Genomic DNA, 14,902 nt, shown 5'->3' on the forward strand with positions numbered 1-14,902 from the left:
ATGAACTTTACTGGATGGATTTAAAGTGATGTGAGACCCCAAATGTGTATTCCATGATAGGAGCACGCAATTTTATACAACTTTTGGTTTTACTTTTATTCATTTTTCTTCATTCTATTGGTATCTTTTTATAAAAAGCAGGGATGTATGCTTAGGAGCCAGTCCTTTCTGGAGCACTATATGGCTGCAGTTTTGCTAGAAGAGCACTAGAGGGCAGCACTATGTCCTGCTATGTAGAGCTCCAGATGCCTGAATCAGTAAATACATTTCTTGGGGGTTTATATCCCTTTAAAGATAGTGTCATTTACTAGCAGGCTATATATATATATATATATATATATATATATATATATATATATATATATATATATATATATATATATATATATATATATATATATATATATATATATAATACAGCCATTTATTTTACCTCTGGTTATTTCTATTGGATAATTCTAGAGACTTTTATAGACAGATTTCTTACACTAAAAAGGTTTTTTAAAGATAAAAATAAATTAAAGGGACATTCCAGACAAAACTGAAATCCCAATAGATACATTTCAGTTTTGAATACACAGTATTAGCAAAAACGTTTCTAATAAAAGCTAAAGCTGTTTCAAAAGTGTATTTAAGTATGCACCGTGCACCAGCATTTTATACACAGCACTTGCTTAGAGAGCCCAAGGTGTTTGTATCATCTGGTTATAACTCAGTTTGTTAATTGCTGACATGATACACGCCCCACTCACATTCTAAGCAGCTGCAGTATTTAAAAAGCTGGTGAAGTGAGAATATCTAGATGTGCTTCACGTGCAGAGAAAATGCTATCACTAAAACAGTGCTAACTTTTACTAGGAGCATTTTTGCCAATACATTTATAGTGTAAATATATACAAATCTATTCCAAGATCATTTATCTAGGTGCATTTACATTTTGTCCAGAATGTCCCTTTAAAAAAAAAAAAAAAAAAAAAGCTGCCTTTTCAAACAGCTGCAATTAATAGCCTAATTATCTTATCACACACAATACACAGTCCATTAACTTAGTACAATGCATTTGTTTTAACTACAAAGCAGTAGCTAATTTACTTAAACATTAATCACTAAAATCACAATTATTTTATTTGTAATCTCAATTACATATCCAGTCAATACTACACAACACAACTAAAAGAAAGTTTTAAGAACAAATGCATAGAGTTTAACACATTTTACTGTAGGCAATGCCTTTAAATGTTTCTGCAGTGTAAGCTAAACACAAACTATAAGGCAGAACAAACAGGCAAGACATGAACACTTCTACACATAAATCTGCAGGAAAAGTGAATAAATGATGCAAAACACACATTAAAGGGACAGTCTACTCCAGCTAATTTTTGTTGTTTAAAAAGATAGATAATCCCTTTATTACCCATTCCCCAGTTTTGCATAACCAACACTGTTATATTAATATACTTTTTACCTCTGTGATTACCTTGTATCTAAGCCTCTGCAGACTGCCCCTTATCTCAGTGCTTTTGACAGACAGGCAGTTTAGCCAATCAGTGAAGACTCCTAAATAACTCCACGGGAGTGAGCACAATGTTATCTATATGACACACATGAACTAGTACTGTCTAACTGTGAAAAGCTTTCTAAATGCTCTGAGATAAGGAGGCGGGTTTCAACGGTTTTAGAAATCTAAACCTACCTAGGTTTAGCTTCTCAAAAATACCACAAAAGGAACAAAGCAAATTTGATGATAAAAGTAAATTCGAAAATTGTTTAAAATTGCATGCCCTCTCTGAATCATAAACGTTTAATTTGGACTAGACTGTCCCTTTAACATCATGTGCCACATTGTAGCAAAGTATTACACTGCAAAACTCACCAGTAGTTTATTCTCATTCAAATTTTGGCGCAATTTCTGCCTTCCTGTAGCATCTGCCTCTGTGCAGGAAGTAAGTAAGACTCAAATGTGATCATGTGACTTTTTTTTTTTTACAACATGCTTTATTTATATGCAGACATCCCAACTCTCCCTGAAGTTCAGGGAGTCTCCCTGATTGTAATGGCGCCTCCCTTATGCCAGCAAATGGAATGCAATCTCCCTGAAACTCCAAGTACCATGATCCAATGTGGCCCAAATCCGGAAAAGTGTTTCTTTAAGAAATGCCTTTAGTTGCTGGGACGTTATAGAACCCTTAAAACATGCATCAGTAACCAAAAAGCCCCCACTGATTCTAATAAAATAAAACACAAATGCTACCTTATTTACTGCACGTAATTCTAAAATATTTATCATTCAACAAGCGTACGATCACTGGAAAATAGGTTTGTTGTATGTGGTTGTGCAATAAAGCTACTTTTTTTTAATGTGACTTTAGTGGGAAGCTACTTTAAAGGGACATGAAAACCAATTTTTTTCTTTCATGATTCAGACAGAGCATGCCATTTTAAACAACTTTCAAATTTACTTCTATTATCTAATTTGCTTCATTCTCTTGATATCCTTTGCTGAAAAGCATATCTAGATAGGCTTAGTAGCTGCTGATTGGTGCCTGCACATAGATGCCTTGGTTGATTGGCTCACACATGTGCATTGCTATTTCTTCAACAAAGGCCATCTAAAGAATGAAGCAAATTAGATAATAGAAGTAAATTGGAATGTTGTTTAAAATTGTATTCTCTACCTGAATCATGCCAGAAAGAATTTGGGTTGAATGTCCCTTTAATGATAAGTCTCTATCTTATTTAGGGTTTCAAGGTGTCCAATATATAACTGGGGGCGGGGGGGTTGGCGGCGCAGTAGCGGGTGAAGCCACCTCCCTGAAATGACTTTTTTGCAGGTTGGGATGTCTGTATATGTAACACTGCATGATGTAACGTGAATTTCTGATGAAACATCATTTTAGTATGTTTTCTAGCAGATTTAAAGACATTAAAATATATCCAAGTTAGTTAGCATTCAAAATTATTTTCTTGGTTTTATGGCATTTTACTTGAGAAATTGGTATGGGGGGGGGGGGGTTAAACATAGGCTACTAACAACAATACTGCAGAAACAAAAAGGGGAACCATATTTTGGGTGTAAACTGATAATCCCTGTTTTCCCTATAGACCTCAGCCAGCCTACATATTTATATACATTTCTGCAGATTATGTGTAACTGTTTACAGTGACTTCTGTCAGTAGCAAACCCTGCTGGAAGATAATGTTCACACTGCACAGCTTTAAATGTGTAGCTCACGCAGTCTTAAAGGGACATACACACACCCTACACAGACTTTTAAGGGACAATTCTAACACACCACAGTCTTAAAGGGACATATTACAGTAGGCACACTCAGTCTTAAAGGGATAGATGCACACACAGTGTCCACAGCATTTAAAGGGACAGATCACAATATGCAAACAGACGCAACCTTGCACACTCATAGTCATAAAGGGACAGGCACACACAGTGCACTCAATCTTTTAAAGGACAGGCACGCACACTCTCTTTCACATCCTTTAAAGGGATAGCTGACACCACACACACACAAAGTATTAATGATAGAGAAGCACAAACACCCAAGGCAGACAGCCATAAAAAGAAAAGAAACCCAGAATGTTTATTTTATTATTCAGATACAGCATGACATTTTAAACGACTTTCCAATTTACCTCTATTATCAATATACTTCATTCTCTTGGTATCCTTTATTGAAGGAGCAGCAATGCACTACTGGGAGCTAGCTGAATACATATGTAAGCCAATCACAAGAGGCATATATGTGCAGCTACCAATAAGCAGCTAGATCCCAGGTCCTAAGCCTACATAGGCATTGTTTTCAACAAAGGATACTAAGATAACAAAGCAAATTAGATAATAAAAGTAAATTGTAAAGTTGTTTAAAATGTTATGGTCTATCTGAATTATGAAACAAAAACATTTGGTTTCATGTCCCTTTAAATGAACACCTGACAGTCTTTGAGGGTCAAACACAAGTCTGTGTATTCTTCAGACTAGTACCAGGCTTCTCTCTCCTGGGCCCCTATTTAACAAAGGTCTGGCGGACCTGATCAGGTCCGCCAGACCTCGCTGAATGCGGAGAGCAATAGGCTCTCCGTATTCAGCATTGCACCAGCAGCTCTTGTGAACTGCTGGTGCAACGCCGCCCCCTGCAGATTCGCAGCCAATCGACCACCAGCAGGGAGGTGTCAATCAACCCGATCATACTTGATCAGGTTGAATTGCAGCGATGTCCGTCCGCCTCCTCAGAGCAGACGGACAAGTTATGGAGCAGCGGTCTTTTAACCGCTGCTTCATAACTGCCTGGCGAGCCTGCAGGCCACCCCATTGGTGCTCCTTCAGCAAAGGATACTAAGGCAATGAAGCAAAATTAAAGGGACATAATACTCATATGCTAAATCACTTGAAACTGATGCAATATAACTGTAAAAAGCTGACAGGAAAATATCACCTGAGCATCTCTATGTAACAAAGGAAGATATTTTACCTCACAATAACCTCAGCTCACCAGAGTAAGTTCTGTGTAAAAGTTATACTCAGCTAGGGTTGCCACCTTTTGCCCAAAAAATTCCTGGACACTTTTAAAGTGGGCTTGGAGAGGGTGTGGCTTGCAGAAGGATGCAGCACTCTTAAAATCGCAAAGCTTCTGAAACATGATCATCGAACAATCAAGCGTTTCATTCAAAATAGTCAACAGGGTCGCAAGAAGCGTGTGGAAAAACCAAGGCGCAAAATAACTGCCCATGAACTGAGAAAAGTCAAGCGTGCAGCTGCCAAGATGCCACTTGCCACCAGTTTGGCCATATTTCAGAGCTGCAACATCACTGGAGTGCCCAAAAGCACAAGGTGTGCAATACTCAGAGACATTGCCAAGGTAAGAAAGGCTGAAAGACGACCACCACTGAACAAGACACACAAGCTGAAACGTCAAGACTGGGCCAAGAAATATCTCAAGACTGATTTTTCTAAGGTTTTATGGACTGATGAAATGAGAGTGAGTCTTGATGGGCCAGATGGATGGGCCCGTGGCTGGATTGGTAAAGGGCAGAGAGCTCCAGTCCGACTCAGACGCCAGCAAGGTGGAGGTGGAGTACTGGTTTGGGCTGGTATCATCAAAGATGAGCTTGTGGGGCCTTTTCGGGTTGAGGATGGAGTCAAGCTCAACTCCCAGTCCTACTGCCAGTTTCTGGAAGACACCTTCTTCAAGCAATGGTACAGGAAGAAGTCTGCATCCTTCAAGAAAAACATGATTTTCATGCAGGACAATGCTCCATCACACGCGTCCAAGTACTCCACAGCGTGGCTGGCAAGAAAGGGTATAAAAGAAGAAAATCTAATGACATGGCCTCCTTGTTCACCTGATCTGAACCCCATTGAGAACCTGTGGTCCATCATCAAATGTGAGATTTACAAGGAGGGAAAACAGTACACCTCTCTGAACAGTGTCTGGGAGGCTGTGGTTGCTGCTGCACGCAATGTTGATGGTGAACAGATCAAAACACTGACAGAATCCATGGATGGCAGGCTTTTGAGTGTCCTTGCAAAGAAAGGTGGCTATATTGGTAACTGATTTGTTTTTGTTTTGTTTTTGAATGTCAGAAATGTATATTTGTGAATGTTGAGATGTTATATTGGTTTCACTGGTAAAAATAAATAATGGAAATGGGTATATATTTGTTTTTTGTTAAGTTGCCTAATAATTATGCACAGTAATAGTCACCTGCACACACAGATATCCCCCTAAAATAGCTATAACTAAAAACAAACTAAAAACTACTTCCAAAACTATTCAGCTTTGATATTAATGAGTTTTTTGGGTTCATTGAGAACATGGTTGTTGTTCAATAATAAAATTAATCCTCAAAAATACAACTTGCCTAATAATTCTGCACTCCCTGTATATATATATATATATATATATATATATATATATATATATATATATATATATATATATATATATATATATATATATATATATATATATATATATATATATAAGAAAAGTTTCACAGCACCATTTGCTAATAAATACTAGAAAATCAACCCTTGGTCTGCAATTTATTAGTATAGCAGACAAGAGGTGCCAGACAATAGATTCAATAATTATAAAGGATTAAAGAGAAAATGGGATCCTGGGAGCCCAATAGTCTATTATAGCCGGTGTACTGTCCTCATTAACTGATAACTAGACAGCTAGTTAACAAACCAGACAGAAATAGCTTTGTGTTTATTCCAAACTGATTTTACTTCTGAATAGTTATTTTTGTAAAACTGCAATACAATGAGAAAAGTTGAAATTACAATATGTAGTTACACGTGGTGCTTGCAATACATACAATAATACATGTTTCTAACACAGAGAGCTTACATTTAATCCTTACAGCAAATAGCAATGCAATTCAAATGTACAATGAACTCTTAGCAAAAAACAAATAACTTACAGGCATATGTATGTTTAGAGGCAAATGTTTAAGAGCTGATTTCCATGCTTCTTGAAGCTAAGATGGCTGCTGAGAAACTGAAAGTAAACTTTTTATTAACAAACTTTATTAACACTTCCTGTTTTATTCTTGAGAGGAACCAAGCTGTAATTGCAACATGAAACCACCAGATGTCATCAACATGAACATAATAAGCATATAATAGACAGAACACTCCCCGCCTGGTATAAACATATACCACTATTACATGATCTATAAATTATTATTAAATTCAACCAGATAACTCTTTACTTTGAAAAAGAACAATCAAATCTGACACAGGTCTGAGATATACTTTAGCAGTCCCTTGTTTAATGATTTTGACCTCTACCATCACCACTAGGAATGGCTTTTACAATATGACTCATTGTCCATCCATTGCGCTTAACTTGAGAGTCTTTCAACAATACAAGATCTTCTTCTTGAACGTTTTGTTTCTCTTTCCATTTTCTATATTTCCATGTTTGGATACATTTTATAGTCACTGTTTCAGCTTGCGAGAAATCTAATGAATGGCATAACCCTTTGCAGCAATGCCAGCCTGTACACGACTCCTTTTGAGTGCTGCTGGAAAATGACTTAGCAATGTGAATAAGTGTTGCTATACCTCTCACAAGGGACTTCCACTTTGAGAATCTGAGAAATCTATGTGAGTCTATCTGGCATTCATACACTTCAGTTATTAAAGCTGTCACTTCAGGTCTGATCTCACTGTCAGAATCTGGTTCAATGAGGTCAAATACTTTAGCTTCAGATTGATCACTAGTATCTGCCTGATGTAAGAAATCTGGGCCTGAGAACCAGTTGGTATGTTTTAGGAGAGCTGCCTGAATTGGTCTAGTACCATGATCTGCTGGATTCTGACTGGTGTTAATATAATGCCACTGATCTGGATTAGTAGATTTTCTAATACAAATTATTCTGTTTGAGACATATACATGAAATCTCCTACAAGTATTGTGAATATAACCTAACACAATTTTGCTATCAGTGTAATATTTAACTGCATAAAGTTCAATGTCCATTTCTTCAGTAATAAGTTCAGCTAGCTCAACTGACAAAACAGCTGCACATAATTCTAGATGTGGCACTGTATGGGCTGGCCTTGGAGCTAGTTTAGATTTGCCCATAATAAAGCCTACATAACATTGACCTCTACTGTCTATGACTCTGAGATATGCCACAGCTGCTATCGCTACAGTAGAAGCATCAGAAAAAACACATACCTCCTTTCTTACTGTGGATGATAGTGACACTGGCACATAGGGTCTGGGAATACTGAGATCTTCAAGATGCATCAAGTCTTCTGTCCATGCTCTCCATTGAGCTTCTCTATCTGGTAAGAGTGGGGAATCCCAGTCACATTGGTCTGTTGAGAGTTCTCTGACTAAAGATTTACCTTGCATAGTGATTGGAGATGCAAACCCAAGTGGGTCATAAAGACTGTTTACTGTAGCCAGGATACCTCTCCGTGTGAAAGGTTTTACCTCTTTAGACACTTGAAAAGTGAAACTGTCGGTCTGTAAGTTCCAACTTACTCCTAAGCTCCTTTGGAGGGATAGAGGATCGACACCTAAAACAAGGTCCTTTAGATCTTTAGCTCTGTCATCTGCAGGAAATGCTTCCATTACTGGACTTCTGTTGGATGCCACTTTGTGTAGCTTGAGATTTGATCCTGCGAGCATGTCCGTAGCTCTCTGCTGGAGACTGACTGCTTCAGCTTCAGTAGGCACAGATGCGAGTCCATCATCTACATAGAAATTCCTCAAGATAAACTGTTCTACATCTTCGCCATACTCACTTTTTCCTTGCTTTGCTATTTGTCTTAGACCATAAATGGCTATGGCTGGGGAAGGGCTGTTCCCAAAGACATGTACCTTCATCCTGAACTCTGTAATTTCTTTGTTAAGGTCATTGTCACAAAACCAAAGAAATCTCAAATAGTTACGGTAATCTTCTCTAACCATGAAACAGTAAAACATTTGTTGTACATCAGTGGTAATTGCAACTTGCTCTTTGCGGAAACGTAAAAGCACACCTAGTAGTGTATTATTTAAATCAGGCCTACTGAGGAGTGTGTCATTCAGTGAGATGCCTTCAAACTGAGCACTTGAGTCAAAAACTACTCTGATCTGTCCTGGCTTCTGAGGGTGATAGACACCAAAGATTGGTAGGTACCAAAACTCCTCACCTGGTTCCAATGGTGGGGCAGGTTCTGCTTGGTCATGGTCAAAGATCTTTTGCATAAAGTTAACAAAATGTTCCTTCATTTCAGGTTTTTTCACAATGGAACGATGTAGAGCAAGGAGTCTTTTCTGGGCTTGGTCTATGTTGTTTGGTAGTCTAAGCCGAGGTAAGCGAAATGGTAGGGGTGCTACCCAGTAATTTGCTTCATCAATAAACATCTCTTTTTCAACTACATCAAGGAACATACCATCTTGAATAGACATAGCAGGTTTGTCATCGTTTGTAGTAGTAACAAACACATTATCATCTAAACTGCCCACATTGTGAGTTGCAGTTCCTAAATAACACAATGAGGGGGTGTATGACTGTTGTTTACAAGCATTAAAAGTCTCTTTTACCTGTATATAGCTAGTGCATGGGCTGAACAGAGAAGTGCGCCCACTAGGCAGCACATTTGTCTTGAAAGAGTTCACATCTGCTGGTCTATGAGCTCCTCCTAAGCATACTTCCCCAACTATGACCCAACCTAAGTCTAAATGTTGTGCATAAGGACTGTTGTGAGGCCCATTAATCTGCTCACGTACTTTGTGCACCTTCAGAATTTCTCTTCCTAACAAGAGAAGTATTTGTGCGTTAGGGTCAAGTGCTGGGATCTTGTCTGTTAAGGATTTCAGATGAGGGAAATGCTGTGTAATCTCAGGTGTTGGAATTTCTGACCTGTCATCAAGTATCATGTCACATTCAATGAGTGTGGGGCGTTTTATGTGTGTTTTCCCATCAACAGACTGAACAGTGAAGTTGGATACCCTACGCCCTGTTTTCTCTGTAATGCCTGAGCATGTTCTTAGAGTGTAGGAAAATGTTTCACCGCTAATGTTAAACACATCAAAAAACTCTGATTTGGCTAAAGAACGGTTACTTTGATCATCTAACACTGCATACATTTTTACAGAACAGTCAGGTTTGTTAGAGGGATATACAGTCACTAAACAAATCTTGGAACATGATCTGGGCCTTGTCCCTTTCCCGCATACCTCTGTACACTTGGATACAATAGTGGGTGGAGTAGCTTCCTCTTGCTCCCCGCCTTGCTGTCACTTTGGTAAAGGAGTCTCTACTGCCCAGATAGCTGGACCTGGATGCAAAGCTGAAGTATGCTGGTTACTGTTGCATTCTCTGCATCTCATGTTATTTTTGCAGTCTTTGGCAATGTGTCTGGTGGATGCACAACATCTAAAGCAGATAGAATTCTCTTTCAGGTAAGCTTTACGTTCAACAATGTGCTTGCTTCTGAACCCACGACACTTTGACAGTGGGTGTGGTTTATTATGAATTGGACATGGACTGTCTGGTTCCATGGATTTCCACGAAGGGCTTTTCACCTGTGGAGTTGCATTAGTAGCTGACACTTCTGTCTTTCTTACTGACACCGTTGGTCTGTTGCTGTACCTTGTTCCTGACTTCTCTGTATTTACTGGAACTTGGTTTCTGCATGTTGAGAATATGAAGCTTGGATCATTTCTGGTCTTTGCTTGGTTGACAATAAATCTGGTGAAGAAACTGAATGGTGGAAAGGAGACATGATTGTCTTCTTTGTACTTGGAACCTTGAAAAATCCATTTTTCTTGCAGGCTATATGGCGGTTTTTCAATAATTGGTTTGATGCCACGAGCTGTGTCTAGGTATGCCAGTCCTGGCAAAAAGCCTCCTGTCTTAGTTGCATTCACCTCCAACAACATGTCACCAAGTTCTCTTAACTTTATGTTGTCTTTGTTTGAGATTTTGGGGAAGTTTTCTAGCTTCTTTAACAGTGCATTCTCAATAGCTTCAGGGCTGCCATAACATTCTTCTAGTCTCTGCCATACCATTTTAACTCCATCAATTGGGTTATGAACATGCACTGACCTGAGTCTCTTAGCCTGTTGAGATGACTCTGGTCCAAGCCACTTAGTCAAAAGATCTAGCTCTTCTCTGGCTGTAAGATTAAGATCTCTGGTGACACCTTGGAATGATGTCTTCCATGCCCAGTAGTTCTCTGGTCGATCATCAAATGTTAGTAGCCCCGTACTCACTAACTCTCGACGAATCAGGTGCTTTGCTAGGTCAGTAGTCTCTGAAGTTCCTAATGTACTATTTCTGAGAGGGGATATGTGAGAGTCCATATAATGTGATGGATATTGTGGATCAGCGTAACCTCTGCTTTCTTGAAAGCGCACTCTTGGTGTAGAGACATTTGCAGTGTCAGTCTGGGAAGGAGGGTGCAAGTCAGGAATACTTGGAGTAGACTGTAAATATGTTGAGTCAGGAAACTGTGGCATTATGCTGGACATATGTTGGATAGGAGCATGCTCTGTTTTATCTTGGTCTAGAGCATGGTTCTGTACATACTCACGAGTCCTTTTTACTGAATCATGGGTAGTTATTTCTGCAAAATCTTGAAGTGGTTCCTCTTCTAGTTCAGCTGCTGCTTCATAGACTGCTGCTTCTGCAGATGCTGCAACTGCTGCCCTTTGAATCTTTAGCACATGCATATTAGCTTCTAACTCTACCTTGCGTTGCGCTGTTTCAGCTTCACACCTTGCTGTCTCTGCTTCCATATCTGCTTTGCGCTTAGCTGCCTCTGCTTCCATATCTGCTTTGCGTCTAGCTGCCTCTGCTTCCATATCTGCTTTGTGCCTAGCTGCCTTTGCTTCTAGTTATGCTTTCTGCTTTATCATGTCTGCTTCTTTTTCAGCATAAGAAATTTATGCCTGGGCTGCTTGCGCTTTAGCACGGGCTCTGAGTCCTGCAGAACTGGCTAATGATCTGCTGGAGCACATTGAATATTTAGAGCCAGAGGCATAGGATCTGGTCTCTAAAGTTTGCTGCATCATATCAACACTCTTATCTTGGTTCATAGTGATAAGGTTAAAGTAGCACAATATTTTAAATGAAGTTCTTGTGTAAATTATTTTTACTGCCTTTCACTTTAAATTGCAGGTCTTGTATGTTTGCTTGTTATTTACTGCTTTTTACTTTAAAATGCAGCCTTTGTATCTAGCTTGTTATTGCTTCTCACTTTTCAATGCAGCTCCTATATCTTCCCTTGATATAGCATGCTTTTTACTTTACAATGCAGCTCTGTATCTTCCCCTGATATAGCCTGCCTTTTTACTGTACTGTCCTCATTAACTGATAACTAGACAGCTAGTTAAAAAACCAGACAGAAATAGCTTTGTGTTTATTCCAAACTGATTTTACTTCTGAATAGTTATTTTTGTAAAACTGCAATACAATAAGAAAAGTTGAAATTACAATATGTAGTTACACGTGGTGCTTGCAATACATACAATAATACATGTTTCTAACACAGAGAGCTTACATTTAATCCTTACAGCAAATAGCAATGCAATTCAAATGTGCAATGAACTCTTAGAAAAAATCAAATAACTTACAGGCATATGTATGTTTAGAGGCAAATGTTTAAGAGCTGATTTCCATGCTTCTTGAAGCTAAGATGGCTGCTGAGAAACTGAAAGTAAACTTTTTATTAACAAACTTTATTAACACTTCCTGTTTTATTCTTGAGAGGAACCAAGCTGTAATTGCAACATGAAACCACCAGATGTCATCAACATGAACATAATAAGCATATAATAGACAGAACAGCCGGCACTGATTTATAACACCAAAATTTTGCAAAACTCCACTGGGAGGAGGAAAGGCTAAGGGAGAAACCACAAAGACTTAAATGCCATACTAATTTAATAAACATTAGAACACAGAATGACTGATCAAAAAATATAACAATCTTACTTAAATGGCAGACCTATGTAGATAACACCATCCCGGGAGGTAGAGTATAAAAAAAATATAAAAAAAACTATTAATCAAATAACAAAAACATGTATACAGAACAAGTTGTTGTGAAGCTTCATCAAAAAATTAAAATTGAAAAGAAAACAGTCCTCCTAGGGTTGATAATTGAATATGTTCATAGGAATGCAAAAAAACAAGAGAACTGCTGTTCATAGTATAACCCCTGTGTGTAGAAAATACTTCATAGCTGTAATAGCAAAATTCCAGTGGTAGAATAATAGCAATGTGACCCGGTTATGACAGAAAAAACAAGTTCATATGTTCCAATGTAACATTTATGGAAAGGCTAACGGATACCAGTATCAGGCTTAGATTAACACCTGACCCATCCTTAGACGGTCCGTTCTATGCCTTTAAATATGCAGCAACTTATCACTCAGGTAGTATATGTTTAGAGTCCCAAAGATGAAGGAAAGGATTTATTATGGATACCAGTATCAGGCGTACTCACATACCTGACCCATCCTTAGACGGTCCGTTCTGTACCTTTAAATGTCCTTCTTAGACGTTAAAGCTGTTGCTGATTTTCACTGAAAATTCGAGTTGTACTGTCATCCATATGATACCGGGTCCCAAAAGAACGTAATTATACAGGGGTCAGCAGTCTCAGCCTCAGTAGTATTGCATAGAGTCAGTCAACTGTTTAAGGTTCCAGTTCCAGGGGGTTCAGCTGATACCCCTGCTTCTGCTACGCGCGTTTCACCCGCACATGGAAGATTTGAATCGGGCTTCGTCAGGCCGTATATCCCAATCTGATTGGTCACTCTTTATTTATTCACGTCAGCTTCTCTGACATATAGGGTGAATTGATACAAAGTAGCTGTGGTATCCATTTTTGAATAGGTATTGCAACATTGTGCAACACAATACTTCATATGTTATATCCATCTTATTTAAACATTTATAACCACCTTAGTTTATAAAATAACAATAGAAATGACACTTTCGTATGGCAAACGAAGACGGGTTCCAATGTTCAATCTCACAAACACGGCAGAAAGGGAAAGAAACATACTTTTATTTTTCATGTATTAAGTCACATCTTAAAGTGGTATCTGACACTTTTAAGTGTCAATAATGAGTAGGGTAGCTATTTGTATACTCGCTAGGCAGTGGAATAATGGCTATTTCAAAAATGAATTCAATAAAAAAGAAATTAAAAATTAAAAATAAAACATAATAATAATGGTCACAGTATTTCAAAATTAGCTAACCACAGGTATCTCCAATTTTGTAAATGGATTTTGAATCAGTCGATAATAATGATACCAATAAAGACAAAAATAAAATACAATAAACTGAAAAAATAATAATAAAGCGTTAAAAAAGGGGCATAATTTATTTCCTCATTAAGACCAATAGGGGTTAAGGCTTTTAAATTAAAAATCCACTTACATTCTTTCTGCAGTAGTAGATTATCAATATCACCTCCTCTGCCTTTAAGGTCAACCTTTTCTAAACCCATAAATCGTAATTCATCCTAATGTAATATCTATCCATATAACTTAAAGTCCTCTCAATACATGAGGAACAGAAATGGATTGGTGGTTCCACATTGGCAAGTGATAGCTTGCAAGGACTCTTGGTCCATCTTAACTCACAACTGTTCACAAAAATAAAGATTTTTTTAAGTAATTTTAAAACTGAACAAAAAAAGTATTTCAATACAAAAACAGAAAATATCCCTGCAAATCACCTCTACACCTCAGCAGTACTTTGCTGAGGTGCCTACCTGTCTGAAGAATTGACTCTCACTGCTTAGACAGGAGCCATTCCCCCTAACAGAACCGGAACTCTGCAGACACTAGTTGGCACGCATCCAATTCACCAGATGCACAGATGAATATGCTGACAAGCGCTTCTTCTCCGACTAGATGTGCAGTATAAAAAAGTTAACACGCTTCATCTTCTGACTAACAGAAAGAGGAAGTAAGAAATGGCACGCAATGCTTTACCCTAGAACCGCCCATCGTTGGCGTCGCCAAATCCAGTCATCTCCTGGTTGTGCATATCGATAAAAAGCTGGGAGATGAGAACCACTATAAGCCTATGCAATGTACATCCAGCCCCAGTGCCTGCGCTGTCCACTGTCATAAAGATAATAAGTCAGCACTTACCTCCTCATCTGCCCGACAGTAAGGCAGCTCCCAGGTTTAAGAGGTCCTCTCCCTTCTATGGACCTGTGACAAAAAGAAAGAAGGACTGAGTAAGATCCCTCAGTTTTTTCAGAGTTAGGACAGCATCATTATGGGAGGCGCAGTGAGAATTATGTCCCACAAGTTCCCATTGCTCTAAAGCCACCACTGCTCTACTGTAGAGACTGATATGGAATATGGCTACACCCCAGGACAAAGCAGCACAATCCTGTACTACTTTA

This window comes from Bombina bombina, chromosome 5 (genome assembly GCF_027579735.1).
Source record: "Bombina bombina isolate aBomBom1 chromosome 5, aBomBom1.pri, whole genome shotgun sequence".
Taxonomy (NCBI): Eukaryota; Metazoa; Chordata; class Amphibia; order Anura; family Bombinatoridae; genus Bombina; species Bombina bombina.